General features: G+C 45.2%; 1 protein-coding gene across 4 annotated transcripts in view; it reads right to left on the reverse strand.

Annotated features, from left to right (window-relative positions):
* Positions 1–24,951, reverse strand: part of RALY (RALY heterogeneous nuclear ribonucleoprotein) — a 111,065-nt gene that overhangs the window by 68,931 nt on the left and 17,183 nt on the right. The window lies entirely within an intron of this gene.

Here is a 24,951-nt window from a genome sequence, read left to right on the forward strand (position 1 = left end):
GAAAAATAAAGCACAGTAAGGGAAGAAAGGATGACAAGCAGTGAAAATGAGGTGTATTTTAAGTAAAATGGTCAGGGAAGGCTTCTTCAAGGGGTGACTACCAGACAGAGACCTAAATGGAGTGAGTGAGAAGTTAAGATCTGCAAAGATCTGAGGTAAGAGTGTGTCAGAAAAGGGCAAACAGTAAGTGCAAAGGCCCTGTGACAGTAATAGGCAAGAATAAGCTTGTTATGCTTAAGCAACAAGAAAGTAATATAGCTAGAATGAAGGGGGTAAGAAGAATGAGATCTGAAAAATAAATGAAGGAATTAATTATGATCCCTATTTTACATCTGAGAAAACTGAGGCTCAGAAGTTAGGTGACATGCCCAAGATCAAAGTGAGCCAGTGGCAGAACTGGGAATGGAACTTGAGCCTTCTGGACAATTTTAACTCTTACTCCTATGCCAGGTTCCTCCAGGATTACATAACCTGGAACCCAGCTGCTGGGACAAACTTTCCAGCAACCTGACATTGGTTTCAGGTTTCTCTGCTCATTCCTTCCTGTTTGGTAAAGATAGTTGAAGAACAGAGAAACCCCTATATATTACCTGCCATGAGGAGAAGAGGTGACTCTGGAGTAAGGAGAATAGTGGCACATGGAAGGCACTGTTATAAATCCTTTATTTGTATTAATTCATTTAATGTTCACAACAACCTTATAAGGTTGATATATTGTTATATTCCCCATTTTACTACTAGAGAAATTGAGGCACAGAGCAGCTTAGTAAATTTACCCAAGTCACATAGATAACAGATAGTAGAGGTGAGACTTCAGCCCAGGAAGTCCAACCTCCAGGACCTGCCCTCTTAACCATACATTGAATCACTTCTCAAAAACAAAAGAAAAAAGACAGGAAACATGTTCTCTAGTTCTAGCTAACATGACTCAGAGTCCCATTTACACCTTCCTTGCAGTCCAGGCTTTTTACTGAATGACCACTGAGTGCTTTATCCAGGTAGTAGTTCCAGAAGTTTCTCTAATCTCTAGCTATTGTGATCACAAAGCTACAATGATAACCACAGCAACAGCCACTTAATAGCCACTAACATTTAATGCACACTTTAAAATAGACTAGGTACCAGGCTAAACATCTTACATGCACTATTCTAGTTCAGAGGAGGGACAGCTGCTCCAAGACATGGGTGGAAGAATCTGAAAGGGACTCCAGGCCTGGAACAAAGCAGCAAACAAAGATCTCCACACACTGAGGTCAAAGGACAAAGGCAGAGGCACTATGGGGTGAGTGGTAAGGGGAATGGACTATCAGCACCTCAAATTCAACATGTCAACAAACTGAACTCACCTCCCATCCTCCATGGTTCAGCAAATGGTATAAACATTTCCCTGAGTACTTAGAATCCAAATATTCATGGCTCTCCAACTTCTCCTTCCCTCATTCCCTGTTCCCCACAATTGCCAAGTCCTCAAGGTATGTTTTGCTCTAAGAGTTCTACATCCAAACTGTTCTTTATTCCCTACTGTGTCAACTTTCTCTTGGTTCAGGATCTTACTACCTCTTGCCTGTACTGCTGAATATTTCTTCAAATTTATTGACATTACAAGGACAGACTTATAGTAGCCTCCTCCCTGGTCTCTCTTTCACCAGTTTTCACCCACCCTCCTACTCTAATCCACTGGGCCCACACTGTCAAACAAATATTCTAATGCTACTCCCCTGCTCAAAATACAGTTATAGCTCCCAAACACCTCAGCCTTGCTGTAAGTTTGCCACAGTCCAGTCACTATGAGTTTTACCTCTACTGTGGGCTTTCCAGCTCCATACTTTTGTCTTACCTGGAATGCCTGTCTTCACTTGTACATATTCAAATCCTTCTTAATCTTCAAGGCCTAGCAAATCTATGAAGTTATCCTGAATCCTTTCACACCACTCTGTCATGTTCTTGAAATATCTCTGGCTGTTACATACAGCTCTGACCTCAACATCAACTAAGACCTCAGAACTACATTCCTCTATTCCTTCTTCCTTGTAAAGATTTCTACTGTTTTCAGAGAAGGTGGACCTGGTCAAGATTTCCATTCTCATTCCTGCTACTCTTACCTTATTCTGGTCTACTGCCTAACAAGAGACCTGAGTTCTAACAGGAGCCTCAGATTCCTCAGCTACAAAATGGGGATATAATTTTTTCCCAGTATAATACAGAGATTTTGTGAGAACTGATGTGGTTACAGGAGAGGAAGCGGGTAAGAATCAGGATGGTAGGCTCCCCGCCAAGTCCTTAGTAGCTCTGTCAGCTGCACAAAACCAAAGTATATATAGAAGCCATCTATCCAATCAATCAAAAAGTATTTCCTAAACCTAGTTGGCCATGATCACAGGCTCTGCGTTAGGGGTTATAAAGGATACAGGGATGATGGCAAGAGTCCTTGTCTTTAGGTTCCTTGCAGTCCAGGGAGGGACTGTGTCAACTTCCTGCAAAGAACTAATAACAACATTAGTCAGGATCTAACAGTTCAGAGAGTGCTATACACTGTAAAAGTGGAGAATGAATTCAGACTGACTGTACGTGGCCTCAGAAGTTTCACAGAACAAAGAAGGACTTAAGCCTGGCCTTGATGCAGGGTAACAGAAAGACACAAGCTACTATGCATCAGGCACTGGGCTAGCACTAGGTTAGGTGTTAAACTGTTAACCCTCATAATAATACTCTGTGAAGCAGGTGAAGGGGATCCTATCAGTTAACCGCAGTAACTGATGGGTGATGCTAAGTATGCCATTCCAGGTCAACCAGCTAGTAAGTAAACCAGATAAAGTTCCTTCTACCACAAAAGCCAATGATTTGAAGGGGAAGATGGGTAAGAGGTTTGCTGCTGCTATGCCTTTGCTATTACTGTTAAGGCTATGATCTTACAAGTTTAGGGTCTTATAACTGGAAAAGCCCAACTATCTGACACAGAGGAAGGCAGGCAGGACACAGCAACTCTTTGGGGAAACGTGTGTGAATAAATGAACAAATACCTACTCCATCAACATTTGTTCTGTAAGGGGTCCAAAATCTCAAGCTCCATGTTCTCTCAGCTCCAGTATCTATAATATCAACTATCTGTTAGCTGAAGGTGCCCTTTTCCCATTCTGGTTTTCCAGAGTCACTTAAGTGGTGAGGAAAAGAAAAGGACAAGGAAGTTGGGCAGATGACAGAGGAAAGGAGTGAGCGAACAGAAGGTAAGCAAGGGACAAACAGGAAGGGGCTGCCTGAGCAGGACTGAACCATCTGAAGCCTAAACTTTGGGAAAGGTTTCTTTTTCCTTCTGGGTCCAGAACCAGGTGTGTTTTTTTTTTTTTTTTTTTTTTTTGGAAGAGCAGCAGCAGGAATTCCTCTTTATAAATTTCAAATGAAGGGAACTGTTTCTCCAAACCCCAAACTATATCTGTCAGCAGGAGGTAAAGTGAAGCTCCTCAGAACTCCCATCCTTAGTTTTCACTGCTGCCCTGTCCCAGCCCAACCCTCACCTGGTTTAGGCTGAAGCCTGCAGAGGTCAAAAGACACTCAGATTCTTCTATTCCTCTGCTCCTTCTTCAAGGCTTAATCCAAACTAGTAAGCTCTAGGAGTCTAACATTCCTTATGGTAAGGGAATACTGATACCCTCTGCACGCTTCCTCACAGCTCCCCATCATAAAAGCTTTGTTGAACCCTAAGGGGAAAATGTTTCTCCCTTTCTGCTCAATTCCTCAAACGTGTATAAATGAACTGGAGTGAAGATGTGGATGGAGGCAGCAAGGCACCTTCAAAACTCTCTAGATCCTGGGTCCTAATACAGCTCAACCCTCTTTAAAGTCTGATCTGCATATTATACCCACCTACCTATCCTTCTTACTAAATTAGTAGAGAGAAGAGCTGAGAGTCAGAAAATCTGAAAACTAGTTCCAGCTCTACCTTTCACTCCCTTTGTAACCTTAGACAAGTCTTTTCACCTTCCCAAACTTAGTTTCCGTATCTGTAAAATGATGGTCAGAGTAATCTGCTCTTTTTCAAAGTATCTTCTGATGGATCGAACAAGATTGACAAGAACAGTTTAATTGTTTAAATCTATCTGAGTTAATATGATCTGTAAAGAAGGAATGAGGGGTTGGTCTCTTTAAAAAAAAAAATGGGGATGTGAAAGACCTATCCCTGAAAACTAGAAGACACTCATGAGAGAAATTAAAGAAGAAAACAATAAATGGAAACACATCCCGTGCTCATGGATAGGAAGAATTAATATTGTCAAAATGGCCATCCTGCCTAAAGCAATCTAGATTCAATAAAATCCCTCTCAAAATACCAACAGCATTCTTCAACGAACTAGAGAAAATAGTTCAAAAATTTATATGGAACCACGAAGACCCCATACAACCAAAGCAATCCTGAGAAGAATAAAGCGGGTGAATTACGCTCCCTGACTTCAAGCTCTACTACAAAGCCACAGTAATCAAGACAATTTGGTACTGGCACAAGAACAGACCCATAGACCAGTGGAACAGACTAGAGAGCCCAGATATAAACCCAACCATATATGGTCAATTAATTTATGATAAAGGAACCATGGATACACAATGGGGAAATGACAGCCTCTTCAACAACTGATATGACAAAACTAAACAGCTACATATAAGAGAATGAAACTGGATTACTGTCTAATCCCATACCCAAAAGTAAATTCAAAATGGATCAAAGATCTGAATGTAAGTCATGAAACCATAAAACTCTTAGGAAAAAACATGGGCAAAAATCTCTTGGACATAAACATTAGCAACTTCTTCATGAACACATCTCCCCAGGCAAGGGAAACAAAAGCAAAAATGAACAAGTGGAACTATATCAAACTAAAAAGCTTCTGTACAGCAAAGGACACCATCAGTAGAACAAAAAGACATCCTACAGTATGGGAGAATATATTCATAAATGACACATCTGATAAGGGGTTGACATCCAAATTATATAAAGAGCTCACGCACCTCAACAAAGAGAAAGCAAATAAGCCAATTAAAAAATGGGCAGAGGAGCTGAACAGACAGTTCTCTAAAGAGGAAATCCAGATGGCCAACAGGAACATGAAAAGATGCTCCACAGTCTCTAATCATCAGAGAAATGCAAATTAAAAACCACGATGAGATATCACCTCAACACCAGTTAGGACGGCCACCATCCAAAAGACAAACAACAACAAATGTTGGCAAGGATGTGGAGAAAGCAGAACCCTCCTACACTGCTGGTGGGAATGTAAGCCAGTTCAACCATTGTGGAAAGCAATATGGAGGTTCCTCAAAAAACTAAAAATAGAAATACCATTTGACCCAGGAATTCCACTTCTAGGAATTTATCCTAAGAATGCAGGATCCCAGTTTGTAAAAAAACATAAGCACCCCTATGTTTATAGCAGCATTATTTACAATCGACAAGAAATGGAAGCAACCTAAGTGTCCATCAGTAGATGAATGGCTAAAGAAAATGTGGTACATATACACAATGGACTACTACTCAGGCATAATAAAGAAACAAATCCTACCATTTGCAACAACATGGATGAAGCTACAGGGTATTACGCTCAGTGAAATAAGTCAGGCAGAGAAAGACAAATACCAAATGATTTCCCTCATTTGTGGAGTATAACAACTGAACAACAAAACAGCAGCAGACTCTCAGACTCCAAGAAGGGACTCGTGGTTGCCAAAGGGGAGGGGTGGGGTGGGGGGCAGGTGGGGAAGTAAAGAGAAGAGGATTGTGGGGTATCATGATTGGTGCACATGGTATATGTGGGGTCACAGGGAAGACAGTGTAGCTCAGAGAAGACAAATAGTGACTCTGTGGCATCTTACTACACGGATGGACTGACTGCAATAGGGTATGGGGCGGCTCGATAATAAGGGTGAATGTAATAACTACATTGTTTCTCTTCTGATACCTTCATAAGAGTGTATATTGAAAGGAAAGGAGCGACACATAGCAGCAATTCACTGGAGAGTTCCGCTTTATTAGGGAAAGGTGCTGGGTTATATAGGAAGGGGCATGAATTCATTGAGGTGTCACTTCTACAGGGCTGGTGGCTGTTGGCTAGGTGCTGGGATTGGGAGGGGAGCGAGAGGTGATTGGGCTTCAGGTGGCGCCGGCGGGAACTGAGGACCCTGAAGAGAAGCCAGGAGATTGCCATCTTACTGGTGGGGGCCCTTCATTCCCCCCTTTCTCCTCTACGGGGTTGTGGACGTTGCTTTCTCTCTGGCTGCTTCCTGCTGAACAGGGGCAGAGAAGGGAGTGAGGGCTTGAGGATTGGGAGGAAAGGGTTGATAGGACTCCCCGCAGTAAGGATGAGTAGATGTGGACTTCTTCAGGTTTGGAAATCAATGAAGGTTCCCTGTAACCATAGGTTGGCCAAGAGGATATGGGTGTCAGGAGCCAGGCGTCCGCGGCTATTGTTTCCAGGAACAGTTTCCAGTGGAGAGAGGGGTCCATCTCAGCATGTGGTGAGGAGGTCACGTGAGGGTGAGGGATTTTCTGTGGCCAGAAGCTGGTAGTTCCTGAGTAAAAGCTGGTTGAAAGCTTGATTAGAGATTTTTCCGACTTAGGATTTGATGAACTTTATTATACAGGGTAAGAAGAGACAGACTAGAAGAATGACTATTATGGGGCCTGCAATGGGCCAGAGCCAGGTGAGGAGGGGGTTTGTTAGTATTGAAGAGAATGGGTTGGAATTGGAAGCAGAGTGGAGACTGGAGGCAAGGTCGGTGAGTTTGGTGATGTCAGTTTCTACAATGCCGGATTCATTGATGTAATAGCAGCACTCTTCCCAGAGGAAGACGCAGGTGCCGCCCTTCTCGGCTGTAAGCAGATCTAGGGCCCGCCGGTTTTGAAGGGTGACTTTAGCTAGCGAAGTGACCTGTCTTTGGAGAGAGGCTAGGGAATAGGCAGTGGATGTCAGGGCTCCCTCAAGTTTGGCGTTGAGATCTCTAACTGCCCATAGAGAGTGACCCAAGGCTTCTCCTGAAAACCCTGCCCCAATGGCTGAGGTGATCAAAGAGCTACTGACCATGATGGGAAGGAAAGCAGCTCTTTTTGTGTGCGAGGGCAAGGGAGGTTGGAGCTCAAGAAATTCTGCCATGCTGTAAAGTGTAAACTGTGGGATTAGGGTGACGAGAATGCAGGGTGTATCGGAGTTGAGAGGCAGTAAGTTGAAAAGACTGCCATTACACCAAAAGAAGTGTCCCGGTTGCATAAAAGTCTTAGAGCCGGAGGTAGGGGTGTAGATAGAGAGGCAGTGAAGTGTGCTGGAGGGGGGTGGAGTTGGGCCTACACAGTGGTGGATGGTGAGATTATCTGCGTATTCTGGTTCCCATAGGGGTATGTCTGCCAGGGGGCAGAGGGGTTGTCTTTCTGCATGGAAGGAGTAGTTGGAAATATTAAGGGGCAAGGCGGCCAGCACTGGGCGCTGTAGTGATGCACACAAGAAACAATTGGCGGTGTTAAGGGTGTGGCTGAGAAAGATGGTGGTGTCCTGAATGAGCTGTAATGAAGAGTAGGAGAAATGGGAAGAGGGGCGGGGATAAGAAGATGAAGAGGCGCCGTCAAGAGTTTGGATAATGACTTTTTTCGGAATGTCTGCTATCTGATGCAACTTGAGAGATCTGGGAATGAGAGGGAACATACTTTTGAGAGATATGAAGGGTACCGTGGGGGGTCGAGGAACCGCCCGTAGTAAACTGAGGCTGTGACTCTGGCAGCCCACCGAGAGTCCCAGGGATCTGGGATTGATAAGGACAATGAGCCGTTGGGATATTTCATGAAACGGTTGGAGGAGTTCCAGTACTGTGGGTACTGGAAGTTACTCATGTAGTGAATGGCGCAAGACCAGTAGGGACATCTCCTGTAGGTGTCTGGCTATCACCTGCAATAGGCTTGTTTTTGGTCATAGAGGAAGCAGAGGTAGGGAGAATAAGGGTAGCTGCTAGTGAACACTTCGGTGGAGGGAGGAAAGTGGAGGTATAAAGGCTCAGAGCAGCTTTTTAGAGGGCAGTCTGGTGTGGCAATGAGGGCAGTAACTTTTGTTTGATGCTGTGTGTAAGTCTGTCTGACTTTGAATCGCCATACAAAGGAGGCTGGGGTGGCGGGGAAGACAATAAGAATGAGGAAAAAAGCAAAACAGCAGTAAAGGAGGAAAAAGTCATGATTTGGGTATGGATGGCAAAGGGGGTGAAGGGGATTTTGGAGGAAAGAGGACAGTAAGGTCAGGAGTCTGGAGGGAGGGAGAGTCTATAAACTCTATTTTTTTTTTTTTGAGTCTACAAACTTTTGTAGGTTAAGAGATCTTTTAGGTGATGTGGGGACAGAATGGTAAGGGGCGCCCTGAATGTCAGTTTATGAGCTGCCTTCTGCAAGAGCTGTCTAGCAGCTAATGCTCGTAGGCAGGGGGTCCATCTCTGAACTGTGGGGTCTAATTGCTTGGAGAGATAAGCTACTGGGGCAAAGGATGCGCCATAATATTGGCCTAGGACTCTTAGAGCTTGACTGGACCTCTCATGAATGTATAATGAGAAGGGCTTCGACAAATCAGGAAGATGGAGAGCTGGGGCTTCTACAAGGGCTTGACGGAGCTTAATGAAGGAGTGTCGGGGTGAGGAGGATAATGGTTTTTTAGGGGGGCTCTTGCTGAGGTCGTATAGGGGTCTTGCCAACAGGGAGCAGGGAGAAGTTAGGGATCTACGTTCTAAAATATCTAGCCAGGCTTAGAAAGGGCCTAGAAAGGAAAGGATTTCTGTCTTGGTCTTGGGAATGGGCAGGTCAGAGAGGAGCCATTTTCTGTCTAAGGTAATGGACTTTCTTTGTTGAGATAGAAGGAATCTGAGGTAAAGGACAGGAGGGGAAGAGATTTGAGCTTTGACAGGGGATACTCGGTAACTTCTGGAAGCTAGAAGGTTAAGTAGGGAGGCAGTGTCAAGTTGAGACTGTTCCCACGAGAGACTGCAGAGTAGAAGATTGTCTATGTATTGTAATAAGGTGGACTTGGAGTGATCATGATTAAACTGTTTGAGGTCCTGAGCTAGGACCTGTCTAAAAATATGTGGACTATGTCGGAAGCTTTGTGGCAAAACTGTCCAAGTGAAGTTGTTCAGAATGTCTTGTGTATGGGTCCGTCCAGGTGAAGATGAAAAAATCTTGGGAGCAGGGGTCTAGAGGGATAGAAAAATGGGTCCTTGAGATCTAGGACTGAGAAGTGGGATGCTGAGGCTGTATGTATTTGGAACTAAGGGATGGATAGGGACAATGGCTATGTTGATGAGGCGAAGGTCTTGGACAAGGCGGAAAGATCCGTTGGTTTTTTTAACAGCTAATATGGGGGTATTAAATGGGGAGTGAGTGGGTCTGAGGTAATTTATGTTTAAGAGATCTTGAATGATGGGTTGGAGGCCTATGAGGGCTAAAGTGGTTAGGGGATATTGGGCCTGACAGATATACTGAGAGGGGTCACGTAATTTGATAGAGGCAGGGGGACATAGAGCTACGGAGGGGCTTGTAATTTCTCAAACTTTGGGATTTACAGGGTGTATGAGGGCTGAACCAGAGTTTTCATTGGGTAGAGGGGATTTGTCGGCTATGAGGGCCATCAGAAAGGGAGTACTGGGGGCTGTGGGAGTGGATATAGTTATGGAAACGTGGAGGAGAGAAAGGATGTCCCGTCCTAGTAAAGGGATGAGACACTGGGGCATAACTAGGAAGGAGTGGGAGAAAGGTATGGGATTGTCTTGGATTGTGCATAAAAGAGGGGGGGGGGTTAATGGGAAAATCTGTTTACCTCCTACCCCGACTATAGGAGTAATGGCTGGCGTGGTAGGGCCCCGGTATTCTCGCAAAACTGAGAAGGTGGCTCCTGTATCTAGGAGGAAGGAGATGGGGTGACCGTCTACTGTTAAAGTAACCCTGGGCTCCTGTTTGGTGATGGAAATGGTCGGGCGAGAAGCCCCCGGGCCCCGTCAATCTTCTTCTGCCAGCCCCACTACGGCGGGCTTAGGATGGGGGTTGTTCGTCCAGCCTTCCCTTCAGGTGGTTGGGCAGTCAGACCCCCAGTGGCCTTTTTTGTGGCATCTGGGGCATGGGGTGGTAGATCTGGGGGAGGGGTACGCCCTTGACCAATGTCCCTCTTTTCCGCACTTGAAACAAGCTCCTGGGGGGGCCTGTTTGTAGAGGGGCGCCCAGGTTGTGCTTTTATCAGCTGGGCCAACATCTGGAAATTGGCCTGATCAGCCTTTTGTTTACGGTGTTTTCTCCTCCTCCCGGTTATGCAAGACTTTAAAGGCCACTGTTAGGATCTCAGTCTGTGGGGTAGTGGGGCCCTGTTCTAACTTTTTGAGTTTAGCTTTAATGTCGGGGTACCTTTGAGCTAGGAAGTATGTCATAAGGACATGTCTTCCTTGAGGTGTTTCTGGGTCCAGGCTGGTATGCTGTAATAGGGCTTGAGTGAGTCTAAGAACTCGGAGGGGGTTTCGTCTCTCTTTTGAATTATGTCTTGGAGTTTTTGAAAATTGACTACTTTACAAGCTGCCCTTTTTCAGACCTGCTATTAAGCAGGAGGCAAAAATATCTCGAGTGCGGAGACCTACGGCGGTGTTATAATTCCAGTGTGGGTCTTGTTCGGGGACAGCAGTGGGGCTAGGGGGATAGGTGGGGTCAGTCCTGTGGGTTTCGGTAGCATGCGTTTGGGCGAAGTCCCAAACTTGTCTATGCTATTCAGGGAGGAGAGTATTGGCCAGGAGCATGAAAATGTCATGATGCGTGAGGCTGCTGTAAGACTGGAGGGTCCATTGAAACTCCCTGATGTATGTCGTGGGATCAGTGGAAAAGGAACTTAGGCATTTCTCTAGTTGGACTAAATCTCCTAAATGCCTTTGGATCCTGCTACCTCCAGGAGGGGGGCGATAATTTTGGCAGGCTCTCGGGACCAAGTCTGAGGAGGACTGAAGGGTTCTGGCTCAGTCTGTGGGGGAGTGACGTGGTCTAGCTGCGCCTATTCAAGCAGGTCCTGAAGTGCGGAAGGGGGGCAAAGAAAATAAAGATAGAATCAGACCCACGTGTTGCCAGCCTGCAGCCCAGCTGCTTGCCTCTGCTGCTCTAGTTGGGCTTGAACTCATGACTCTGAGGTTAAGAGGTTAAGAGTCCCATGCTCTACTAACTGAGCTACAGCAGGGCTCCAGTTAATTGCTTATGAAATGCGTTAACAGAATGTTCTTTGTTCTCAATTCCTGCCACATCGGCAAGTGGGGGAAGGGCATAGCTAGAAGCAGGGGCGGTGTTTCTACACATCTTCAAGGTCTCCCTATTTTCAGAGTGAAGAGTCTTGGCTCATCTTCGAGGACAAGATATGTTTTTGTGGACAGATAACTTCCAAGGACTGCACCGGTTGTTCTCTAGCTTGTGCTTTCCCATGCTGCGTTCAGACATGGGGGAAGGTGCTTTCCCATTCTCCCTACAAACATGTGAGAAGACAAAGGCGGCGTGGTCCCTAACAGGGGAGAAATAGGTGATGAGGGCAAAGATGGAGGAGGCCCCTGGGACCTAGTTAAAGGAGGGGGGCTGAAAGGCTCTGGCTTAATCTGCGGGGGACGAAGGCGGAGGAGGTGAGATGGGGGAGGAGATCGGGGGAAAGGAAGGGAGAAGGGCTGTTGTAGGAGAAGAAGGGGAAGGGAGTGAAGGGAGGCTTCTGCGGGGGCGGAGGCTTGCAGGCTAGGAGAACTTGGGAGGGGGCGGGGAGAGGAGGAGGCGGAAAGCTTCGATATAGGGAATCTCCTTCCATTTTTTCAGGCGCTGGCAGTAGTTAAAAAGATCGCGAGTGATGTTAGGATCAAGAGTTCCCCCTGCGGGCCATTTGTTGTTATTGTCTATGGGGTATGTCGACCAATCTTGGGAGCAATATTTACGGAGAAGTTTTGGTTTTATATCAGGCGTCAGGGAGAGGGTAGCCAAATGCTTAAGCAGGCATTCAAGAGGTGAACTTTCAGGGAGGGATGAGGAGGCTCCCATGGTTGAAGGACAGAGAAGGAGACAAACAGGGGAAGACGAACGGAGATCCTCGGACTGGAGGCAGACCGCAAGGAGACAAAGGGCGTCCCCGATGATCCTTGGTGGTCTGCGGAAACTCGTATACGAGTCGGAATTTCTTAGGAAGTGTGGGTCGTCACCCAGACTTCCCTAAGAAGGCAGAGTGCCGGAGTCACGAGGTACCTAGCGCTAGGTGTTTTCGGCAAACAGAACAGATTTCGGCAGACGGAACAGAAGGAGGAGGGGGTGGGGAAAGGGAGCGTTCTCATCCGCAAAGAAGTCACCTCGTTTATGGCTGTCGGGGGGTGAGGGGGGCCTGAGAGTCCGCCGCAGCCATGAAGGCCTGAGGCGGGGATTTATGGCTGTCGGAGGAGGGGTCTGAGGGTCCACCGCAGCCGTGAAGGCCTGAGGCGGGGAGAGTTCCCTCCTCATCCCCGAGCGTCAGGGCCTTGCCGGACGATCACAGTCAATGGCACTGTGATAGCTCGGAGAAGAGTGGCCCACCCCGGGGAAATTTTGCTTAAAAAGTTTCAGCACTGATGGAAGGGACGGTGAATGCGTTTATGACTGTCGGAGGAGGGGCCTGAGCGTCCGCCACAGCCGTAAAGGCTTGAGGCGGGGATTTATGGCTGTTGGAGGAGGGGCCTGAGGGTCCGCCGCAGCCGTGAAGGCCTAAGGCGGGGAGCGTTCCCTCCTCGTCCCCGAGCGTCAGGGCCTTGCTGGACGATCACGGTCAATGGCACTGCGATAGCTCGGGGAAGAGTGGCCCACTCCGGGGGGAAAACTTACCTAAAGGCCAGGGAGGAGTGGTGAGTGTGATGAGCTAGCGCCGGAAAAAGAGGACGAGGGCAAGCTACTGCTGGTGTCGGGGGGAAGACGGGGCCCAGTTGGGGTGTCCCGTCTCCCTGGTTTCGGCACCAATGAAATGAAAGGAGCGACACATAGCAGCAATTCACCGGAGAGTTCCGCTTTATTAGGGAAAGGTGCTGGGTTATATAGGAAGGGGCATGAATTGATTGAGGTGTCACTTCTACGGGGCTGGTGGCTGTTGGCTAGGTGCTGGGATTGGGAGGGGAGCGAGAGGTGATTGGGCTTCAGGTGGCGCTGGCGGGAACCGAGGACCCCGAAGAGAAGCCGGAAGTTTGCCATCTTACTGGTGGGGGCCCTTCATATATCAATACCTTAAAAATAAATACATGTTAAAAGGTAATAAAGGTAAGTTAATCATTAGATCACTCACAGCTGGAGAATGAATAAATTAGATATCAAACAAATCACCCAAAATGAAGGAAATAAACAAGATAAAAATATAAAAGCAGCTAAGAGATATATAAATAAGAGTAACCAGAGGCAGGGAAAAAAAATGGGGTTGTGAGGGGGGCATGCTGTACCACTTTCCACTTGAAGGAACACCTAGTTTTGAATCCCAGCTCTGTCTCTTACTAGCTTTGTGACCTTAAGCAAGGTAATTTACTTACCCTCTGTGCCTCAAGTTTCCTGCATTCGTTAAAAAAGGTTCCTGCTTCATAAATGTGTGATAAATAAATGACACAGCATGGGAATTCCCTTAGCTCAGGGCCTGGCACAAGTGACTCAATGATAGGTATTGTTATACCATCTGAGTACCACAAAAGGATTAATGAGAAGCAATAAAAAAGCTTAAGGAGAAAGGAAAGAAATGCACATTTGCTATTACCTATTATGCATGTGTCACGCCCTATACAGAAATACTTAATTATTCTCATTATTCCCTATAACCTTTTGAAGTCAGAAGAATTATCCCCATCTTAAAGGAGGAAACTGAGCTCAGAGAAGCTAAAACCACAAAACTGGAAAACAGAACTTACTAGAACCCAAAGTCTGACTCCAAAGACTATGGTTCTTTCCACTATATTCCTTGCACTTTCTTGAGCTCAAAAATAAGGAGCTCCCCACACATCAAAGTAGGCACCAGTAATAATGCCTTAAGAAATGAACCAAATTCCCCCCTTTGCACTTAAAGCACCTATTGGTTTTGCAAGCCTGGGGAGAAAATGGACAGTAGTGGAATTCAAGTGCACTATATAAGTTCCACAGCTGCAGGATTTGACTTATCAGTCCCTCCCCCAAGGGACTCTCAGCCCACTGTTGCATTAACAGAGGAAACAGGAGCTTTTGCCAAACTAGACACCCCACCCTAAAGGACAAGATGTTCTACAACTGTAACAAACAGGCAAAGCTATGAGAGGTACCAAGCCTGAACTCAAATATCTGATCAAAATACCTTATACTGGGAGGGAATACATGCCCAGAGGTGCTGACTCTGGGCCATAGCATCCTGTGTCCTCGGTGTGCATGTTGTCCCTGCTTCTGGGAAGCAACACTTACCAATGGCCCAGATAACTGCAAATTAGTCTGAAAAGAAGCACTCCTTCCCTAGAGCCAGGTTCTTACTTTGGAGCATTCTTATCAAAAAAAGTAATAAGGAACAGATTCTACAGGAATACAGTTGACCCTTTAACAATGCTGGGACTGTCAGGGGCACAGACCAATCCGCTCAGCTGAAAATCCACACACAATTTTTGACTCTCCAAAAACTTTACTACCAATATAGCCTACTGTTGACTGGAAATCCTGCCAATCACATACATAGTCGATAAACTCATATTGTGTCATATGTATTATACACTGTATTCCTACAATAAAGCAAGCTAGAGAGAAGAAAATGTTTTTTTCAAATTGCTGTAAATCTCCAAAAATATTTTCCAATATATTTATGGAAAAAGATCTGTATGTAAGTGGACACACACACAGTTCAAACTCATGTTGTTCAAGGAGCAGCTGTACATGGAAACCAGGGATCTACAGCTGGAGTCTACAGTAAAGGAACCAGGTAGTGAATTAAGAGAAAATTTGGTGAAGAACTGGACATCAAAGGCACTTGGTAGGGTGGGAACCAAAAAAAGGCCTAGGACAAGAAAAACGGAGTGCCTCAAGGAGCTAGGGGGAGATTTTGAAAGTAGTAGTACCTCCTTCATTTGTAAAACAAAAAAATTTTAAATGTCATGTCCCTATAGAATTCTCCATATTTAGAGTAGTGCAGTCTCCAGGGCCTGCAAGACTACTGACTGAAAGAGGAGTTGCTGAAGTGGTATCTTCCTTGGGAGAGGGAAAGAGAAATGGAAGCTGTGTTCTCTAGGCCTCTGGGGTGGCAACCAAGGCAAGAGTGATCAGTCACAGGAGATAATCATAGCATAACAGCTCCAGGCTCAATCCGGCAGCGCTCACTTGCAGATGGCCTCTACCCACTCCTGCTACCATCAGCACTTGAGGGTGCACAAGTGCCCACACCCAGAAAGGAGTACAAAATGGCCACAGAGCAAATAGCCCTTGTCCCAGGTGTCATGCTAGCCAACCTATTTGTTAGCTCTGTTCCAGTTGCCCCCTATCCTCTTGGGGCTCAAAACACTAACTGCCTCAACCGTTGTGAGATCTTTTTTTCCCAGCCTTGACCAAACTCTGCACTCTTGCAGTTCTGCCAGACTCTTCCCACTCACAAGGATACCTGACCTTGACTCTTGTGACTGACTCTACTGTGTGACTGCCTGTGCCCTGGACTAACAAACCAATTTATTGTGTTGCCCTGGGGGTTAAAAGGATGACCTCACAACATAATTAAAATGCAGCCAGGTCACAAAATGGCTCAGCAAAACCCTCCTCTACTTCCCAACAAAGACAGGTGTCAGGATGCCCAGCCTATCACAGAAACAGGCCCTGGTGGGCAACTGGTTTCTTAACAACAGGTGACATTAGGGCCCTTAAGCCCAATCCATGTCCATTTATGAGAACATTATGCATGCCATAAATAGATGAAACTCAACCCAGGCAGTCTTTCGGCTGCCTGGAGGAACATCCAGAGAATACAATAGAAGTGCAAGACAATCATTCTTGCCTCTGCATATTCTGGGCAGCTAACAGCATTCTCCTTCCTCAGCTGAAGCTGTCTCCAGTTTCCCCCTCCTCCTCCTCTAGAACTAACCCTGCAGGAATCATCAAGGGAGGCACAAGTAATTACTGTTTTCTTTCCTCCATGCTAATGAGACAGTTGGATGGTTTCCCTTTCCCCTCAAGTTTGAAGCCAGAATCTAAGGCTTTAAAATCTGTAACACCAAAGCTCAGGCCAGACAGTGCTCTGCAACTGAACTACATCGAAGACAGCTTTCTATCCCCGATGAGAAAGAGTTGCAAGAGGCCCCACTATTTTAAAGAAGAGGTAGTAAGACTGCAGCGGGGATAGGATCTGTGCAGTCAACAGAAGGAAGTCAGTGGCAGGACCAGAATCAGTCTCCTACTCCCAAATCAGAGAATTTCCCATATCCTCCAGCTTTCCTACAGTACAGAATGACTTTGTGGGATCCTGAATGCAGAACCTGGACCTGCAAGTTTCAAGTTCACACATCAGTTTTTGAATAGGTATTAAAACGCAATGACAATGATTTGCAATTGTGGACTCAGCCGAAGAACCCCAGTTCTGGGAAACAAGACCAGGACCTGAGAGATAATGCCGATTTTACCCCAAAATTAAAATCACAAGTAGGTCAGGCAAAAAAAGAATCTGTGAATTTTAGTTGAGATTCAGACCAGTTATGTGAGGGCTCCAGATACCAAGGATGGGTTCTAGAGTTAGCCTTTTATAAATGAATTTCAGGTCTGGTGGATAGAGGAGCTCCTGAATTTAGGACACTAGGGCCTCAGTCTGCTAGTCCAAACCCAGTTTTTTAAGATGAAGAAATCACATCTAGCCCTAATAGGCACTCCCAAGAAAGGACTCCAGGTGAAGCAGCAGGACTGAAAGATGCTAAGGTCCAGAGCTAGCCATAGGCCTACCTTGCCATGGTCAGAGAAAAAGCAAGAGATGGTCACTGGGAAAAGGACTCAGCATTTGCAAAGGCTGTGATGAGAAGAAAATAACTCAAGTTTTCAAGGTGGAATAATTTGTAGAACAAGGTTTTTTTTTTTAGCCTGAAGACTGGCTACTGTCAGCCTCTAAAATCTCTTCTCTTCCCTCTCAGTCTAAATAACTTTGCTCTATCATTTCAGGTGGAATTCAGCAACTCATGTCTAGTCCTCAAACTAATTCTGACTCCAGGCAGGAAATATTTAAAATGGCCTAAGCCTTAATTTCCATCCTCTACTCACAGAGCCTGGATATCAACCCTTTCTCCCTGTTCTGCACCACAGAGTTGGCCAATGGGGCTCCTTGTAGTATTCCAGCACATTACTAGGGCTGACCACCAGGCTTCACCTTCTAGAGGGCACAAAATGGTAAGCTCTATTCTATAAATGGGCCCTGGTCTATGTGAGAGCCCCTGTCTCTGTCACTTGCCTAACACCTCAGGACTTCCTAGGAATAAAACCCAGCTCAAATCCAAGGCCAGGTCTCTTGACCAGTGGCCATTCTCCAGAGACTGCCAGCCAACCTGGACTGGCATCTGAGTTTGCCACTCTCCCCACCCTTTTGCAGGGAAGGCAGCCTGGTATAGTAGAAATAGCCCGTAGATAGACCTGGGTTTGAACCTTGGCTCTATGGCCTAAATTGGGTGTACTTAGCCACTGTTACGTAACTGTTACCATCTATCCTTTCAGAGCTTTCATCACCTTACTTGCCTGTCACAACTACCACTCTCCCCTACTTGGGAAGAGGGAATATTTAGTTGTTTCCCTTTATTCTCAATGAGTAAGTCACTGTCTATTGAATGACCTAACACTAAATTCTCATGACTGTAAAATAGGGATTAATATCACCTATCACAGTTATGAGATAAATGGGGGGTAAGGGGGAGTATGTAAATTGCCTGGATCAGGCCCTCCTTCCTCTACCATATCATAGATGCCCAGGGCCAAATCTTTGCCTGTACTGAACTAGACTGCTCATCCTAGAGACATCATGCCTTGCTGAACCTCTAGGGTCAGCTGGACATGACCCCTCAGTGTCAGTTCCACTCCAGTGTAACTAAATTCAATTAGACCGAGTGCAATTCCTGGAAACCTGCTAGTAAAAACAGCTAGAGGTATGTATGACTACTTTCCTCAGAGTCAAAGGTATTGAATTTCAAAAACTGAGCTGTGGGCATTTACTAATATTCTAGACTAAAAGGAGTGGAAGAACATGAGGGAAGTGAAAAAATGTTGATGTTGGGGTCTTAAGAGAAGAAATCCCAAATTCCAAGGAGTGGCTAAAGTCTTTGTATAAGCCTACAGGAGGGCCAGAGACATGATACAATTTGGTTGAAGTCACATAGTAAGCTGAAGGGAGAACTGAGTTTGGAACCCACCACTGCGGTCTCCCCATTTAGTGGATTTTTTCTATCCTGTAGGGTAGATGCACAATGTTCTAGGAAAAAGAGAGTAGGTGTGGTTCAGTGTAGTGGCAGGGAGAGGCACGTAAGAAATAATTCCAGCCTTTAGTTTTGCAGGGGCCTAACATGCTTAAGTTGAAGAACAGAAATAAATTCAATCTTGCCAAAACAAGCACCAGCAGTCTGAGAAAGAGAAAGGGTATGGGCTATCCCCAAATTATCTTGAGCCCATGTCCCAGAACACCAGTTGCTCTAGGTGATCAAACCCTCTGCCCATCCCTAACCTCTCAACTCAAATTACGTTCCAGGTTTTCCAGGATAAATTATTTCCCATTAAAGCGTGCTTAGACTTACAAACTGGGGTGAGGTATAGAGAAGTGGCAGAATTTACTCTCAGAAGAATCTGGGTTTTTTTCTTCATTCTATTCACCATATATACCTGAACTTCTGGGAAGTTTAGTGATTTGCCCAAGTTCACAAAGCTTCTAAGGGCAAATCAGACTTGCCTGCATACTGTATCCTTTTCTGACCATGGTGACTTTCACCAAATTTGAGCTTTACAAAGTTCTAAGAGGTAGGTAGGACAGAGGTAGGGTAGGCATCATGCTGTCTCCTCTTCTGAAAAGTCTCATTTGACACCTCCAATCCATTTCAGGCCTAGTCCTGACATTTATCTTCTCTTAAGAATTTTCAGTATTAACCTTAACTCAGAGATCAGCAAACTTTTTCTGCATTTACGCTTTGTGGCCTGTGCTGTCCTCTGTAGTAGTCAACTTAACCACTGTTAATAAAAGCAGTCATAGATGAACAAATAATATGGCTGTATTCCAATACTTCAGAAAAAGAGGTAGCAGACTGGACTCAGCCCACAGGCCATGGTTTGCTGACACCTGTTCTAACTAATCTCCTGTGTCCAGTCACCCTCTCTCCCAATCTATCAAACACACTGTTACCACAGCCCTGTACCCTTAATGGATCCCCTCTGCCTACAGGATAAAGTTTAAACCCTAATCCTCTACTATATCCTTCCCTCCATGCTGTACTGTGTAAACTATCACCTGGTAATTTCCTGCCTTTTCCCAGTTTCCTAACACCTGGAATGCCCTTCTACATTCCTCTGCTAATATTACCTATTCAAAGACAAGCTCAATTGCCAACACCTATGAGAAGTCTTTGCTTGTTCTGCCTTACATAATTAGTCATATAGATGGCTGTCCCTCACCCACCACTACACCTCCCCTCTCCTACAATTCTAAGCATCTCAGAGACAAGAACTGTGTCTTATTCAACTCTGTATCCATTGCTAGTACCTAACACAGCACCCAGTGTCTGCTCACTGAACAGTTTTCCAGGCTGAGAGGAGGTCACTAGAACATGAGAATCTTTGGTTCTAACAGAACCACAAGCTATAGCTCAGCTTCAAGGGCTGACTCTCTCCTTTCCCATCATGGTCCTTGAGTCTAGACAGGTAACCAGTTAAGGTAGGAGTCATGATCAGGCATTTCGCTAGGTGGCTCTAGCTGACATATGTGAAAAGAGGGATCCTATTTTCAGAGCTCCCTGTCCCTAACCTCAAATTGTATCCTTAAAACCAGTTATAAACTGATCCCAGATCCATATTTAGCCCTACAGCAGACAGCCTTCTAACAAGCACAGACCCTTGGTCCCCAATGTCAGGTGATTTCACCCACATTAAGGCTCAGGGCATGCAGTCCAACTTCAAATTTAGAGAGAACTCAAAGGTATGTGGTAAAAATCATCAGAAGCGTCACCTCTGGATGCAGAGGGATCTCTATTGAAATTAGGGATCCTGCGCAAGCCTGCAGCCCACAAGTATGGCTGTCCTAGATTGGAGAAGCTGTGAAGCCAAAAACTAAACTGCTATTGGGGGTATGGGGCAGTGCTGAGGGGACAAACACACAAAGAATTTTTATCCTAAGCCCAGAACAGAACATTCCATCTGGGTAAGTGAGCTTGTCACAGGCATGGAGTACTTAGCATATCTGCCATTCCAGGATTACGGCTGTCAAGTTTTAATTAGGGTAATTAGAGTTAAAAATGTAATTTCATTTCAGGGGTATTTTGAACAGATTCCATTAAATTTTTTTTTTTTAAAGAACACAAAAGGAGGGGCAGGCTGAGCGGAGCACAGGATTTTGCTATCAGAGAAGCAAAGCCATGGCCTGGGTCAGACAAGCTTTCTGCCAACAACCCCAAGCATCTCAGCAGGCTTGGCCTAGAGGACAGAGGGCTGCTGCTCTTCAGCTTTCCTCCCTTAGCTTCCTCCCTAGACCTAAGTTTCAGTTAGCATCTAATAAATCCACCTCCTCCACACCTGCTGCTTCTGTATTACTGCCATTTAGTGGCTACTATTACAGCCCTAAAACTGGCAATGGGCAAGGGTTTAGGGCTGTCAATCTAACTTGCTCCATGTTAGGGACTACTCTAATGCCCCACCCCCTTTATGGACCCATCTTTATGCTTTTCTTTGTACTAGTTCCCTGGTCTGGAGTGCCCTCCTTGCCTTGCCTGCCTCAACTCTTACTCATCCTTCAAAGCACAGTGCAGTTATCTTCACCAGGAAAACCTACCTTCATGCCTCTGTAATCCCACAGTCCCTTGCACATGCCGCTACTAAGATACACACAGAATACTGTGCTTTGTTTCCTTGTTTGATGCTAGATTGAGGGGTGTTTCACAGCAGGGACTGGGTCTTCAACTGGGAATCATTAGACATATAGGAGATAATAAATATTTGTTGAATAACCAACAACATGGAGAATTTGCTCTGAACACACTGGTAGATGAGCATGTTAAACCCTCAGGTTTTACAATGCCGAGAAACACCCAGTCATGAGTCCCTTCCCTGCTTCTTGCACAGGGCCAGTTCAGAAACCTGACTCTGCACTCCATGCAGGAGGAAGCCCTCCCACTGATCCCAAAGGATGACTGATCTGTCCCATTAGAGCCTGCTCATTCCTTAGGGACCTTGGAAAGGAGATGAGAAAGCAAAAACAAGCAGAACATCTCCCCCCATCCTCTTCACCACTGGTTTTAAAGAATATCCTCCAGACTTTGAAGAGCTCCAGGAAAAAAGCCTGAGCTCCAGGGTTCAGTCTGTAAAAGGGTAAGGGATGGCCCTGGTAGAAAATAGTACACAGCTTGGAATCACTGTAGCAAATGCTCAGAAATGTTATAGTGTAGTACAATAGAACATGCTGTGTGACACAGGGCAGCCAAGTCACTTCACTTCCCTGAGCCTCAGTTTCCTTTTCTAACCTATCGAGTTAGGCAAAATGAACATAACAGCATTTAACACTTAAGTACTCAAGAGGTAATTTTTTCATCTGAGGGGACCTGAACTATGTACCTAGCATCATATGATGTATGAGTTTATAAAGGTGAGGGACCCATGTCAAAAGGGGATATGAGTTAACCATTTCCCCGTTTGCTCAGGGAGCCATGCCTGCTGATCCCAGGGAAGGAGGCCTATACCAGAAAAACTGTTGTGTTCACAACTGCAACCAGATCCATTTCAGGGTAACCAAATTCTCCCTAGCTAGGAGCACTTCTCCAGCCTCCTCAGGCCTGGCTGCCTATCGATCCATTTGTAATTAGGAGCCGTGTCACTGCTTCTGACAGAGGTCAGGGCCTATGATGCCTCTGCTGGCCTGTGGCAAAAGCCTAAAACGCGCTGCCCAGGACCCAGAGAATGGACACTTCTGTGGTAGAAAAGGATCCCAAACCGAACTCATCATAATGCAGCATGAAATTTTAGAGCTGAAAGAGTCCTTTATGAGCATGAACTTTGTTACACTATATACTTTTATATACTATATACTTTTCTGTATATACTATATATACATACTATATACTTTTCTGGACCTCAAAAGAGAAGGTAACTTGTCAACAGTGGTATAGGAAGATAATGCAGATCTTCTTACTTCTAGCTCTTTCTTTTGCTGTGTTTCCAACCTGGCTACACAAAGGAGGTCTCAGGGAACTTGTTAAAAATAGTTTCTAGACCCCACCCCAGAGAGTCTGATTTGAAACTATGCAATGGCTTGGCTGTTTTGTTAAGCATATGACCATCTTGCAACAGACGTGAACTCTGAAATCACAGGATCCAGTTTGGGCCTAGGTTCAAATCCATCTTGGGTCATAACACTGCCATTTGGAAGCAACCTGCTATTATCTGATCTGGCTCTCCTTCACCCCCATCATTAACAGCGTTATTCTAGGGGCCTTAGTAGAAGTTGTCATGGTACAGACATCCTAACAGTCCACTAACTTAGCTGCCAGAAAAGACATTTCCTTTCAAATCTTGTTCGAAAATGTCTCTTATGAAGATTAGAAATACCCGAGGGCAATGCAATCAATAGTGCTATGCTACTGAATATATGAGACCTGGGGCATAGGCAGATGTCAGTGTCTGTGTGTAGGGGAGGACTTGTGTGAATACATAAGAGAGTGGATAGTGTGGTGTCTGACAGGCTTGCAGATACGTTGTGGCATACACAATTCTGGGTATGTAGGTAGAAAACAGTGGCAAGGAGGAAAAGAAGGACAAATGTACGGGCAGAAAGCAGGAAGAAGGAGTAGGTGACTTGAAAGTGTAAGGGGGATAGTACAGGATGCATATGGAGAGGAGAAATGTGTGCACCTCTTTCATTAATTGTGTATGTATTACAAAAAATACAAACTTGTAGGGATAGGAGGGAGGGAGGGTGAGTGTGTGAGTATGTGTGTGTCTGTGTAGCCTAGACACCTGTATGCATGAGAAAACAGATCCATGAGCATTTCTGACTCATCCAGCCCTGGCTTTGCCTGGAGGCTCATACCACTCAAGGGCAGGCCTGTCTGCAGAAATTTCTCATTAAAATTGACATTTTGACAACCACTAAAAAAAAAATAAAATGATAACGACACCCCCAGTATCGTGGGAGGTTAAAAAAAGTCAGTGCCAATAAAACATAAGAGACGGAAGAGAAGCAATTATGCCATGATGACTTCTCAGCTTCACAAGGGGAGGTGTTATTTGGAGTTAAATATTCTACAGCTGATAGATCTCAACTCAAAGGCCTGGATTTCCTGGGTTGCCTGGGAAGAGGGCAAGAAAGACAAAGTGGGGAGGGAAAGGTAACAATAAAGTTTAAAAAAAAAATAAAAGGACTGGAGAAATGGAAAGATGAAAGAGAGTGAAAGGGTTGAGGAGAAACCAAAAATAAAAGGCAAGTGGGCCATGAGATAGAGAGAAGGAAAGAGAACAGAAAGAAGAAAAGGTATAAAAGATAGGAGAAAAGAGAATTTCCTTTAGGCTAGCCTAGAAATTTAGCTACATTTCTAAATTTCCCCCACATTCTAGCAGGAATTCTGGCTGATGGAATGGGTGGACTAGTACTTAGGGTCCGACTTTTGTACTTCCCTCACTGCTTTTACCTCTAGTCACTCTCTCCATCTAAAATGTTTTTCCTCCCATCTTTACAAAACTGCATTTCTGAATCTTAAAGGGCATATTCAAATGCTATCAGCTTCTAGATGCTTCCTAGATTTTTCTTGTAAGCTCTCAAGAACTCCCATCAACTTCTAGAGCACTGCAGTATTTCACCTGTAGCATTTAACATTCAATTTTATACCATGGGTATTGGCACAAATACATTTCAGTCCATTCTGCAAGTACTGTTTATGCCAGACCTATTACAGAGACATGAGGGAAACAGAAGTAGGAGCACACTGTCCCCTAGCTCATAAGTTCTTAATTTCACAAATGAGAGCAGATTCAGTTGTGACACAGCACCAGAGTATAACTACAGAGGTAGAAACAAAGAGCAGATAGGATCAAAATTAATTCTGCTTATGGGGTAATTAGGGAAAGCTTCATGGAGGAGGCGGCACTTGAACTGGTATGAAAAATGAGTAAGAGTTTGTCAGGTAAAGAAATCAGGGAGCTGAGAAAGATTTCTACTCAGCGAGAATTATCAAAACAAAGTCATTCTAACTAAGAAGAAGCACAAGGTAACAGTAGGTGCTAAACATTTTATCTAAGAAGCACAGGGGAACAGTAGGTGTTAAACACTGCACTGTTGACAGAAGGCAGCAAAGTGAGGTTGCACCCGACTATATGAGCCCAGAGTTGAGATTTTTATCCTAACCTGCCGGCTAGGGGTAGAAAGGAGGAGAGTTTCAAGATGTCTAATCTCCCTTATTTAGCTGCCCTACTTCAGAGGAGGCCCCCTTGAAAATACTGGAAAACAAGTCCAATTCCAGGCTCTGCCTACTGCAGTGGCATTACAAGAATTTCCCACGAAGGAGGGCAACAGTAAGAGAAAAAGAAGGATAAAAGGGAGGGAGCGGGTGCAGAAGAGTAGCAGCACTCAATTAGGAAGGAGCTGGAGGGGAGGAAATAGGAATAGAAGAGGCAAGGCAGACACCAGGAGGAATATATCTTGGCGCTGAGATTGCCAAGCTGTCCTTATTGCCAAGCTGTCCTCTACACCTTTCTAGGTAGAAAAAAATAAGGTCAAATCTGATGCTAGTGACAAAAATAGA

This window comes from Manis javanica, chromosome 5 (genome assembly GCF_040802235.1).
Source record: "Manis javanica isolate MJ-LG chromosome 5, MJ_LKY, whole genome shotgun sequence".
In the NCBI taxonomy this organism is placed as follows: domain Eukaryota; kingdom Metazoa; phylum Chordata; class Mammalia; order Pholidota; family Manidae; genus Manis; species Manis javanica.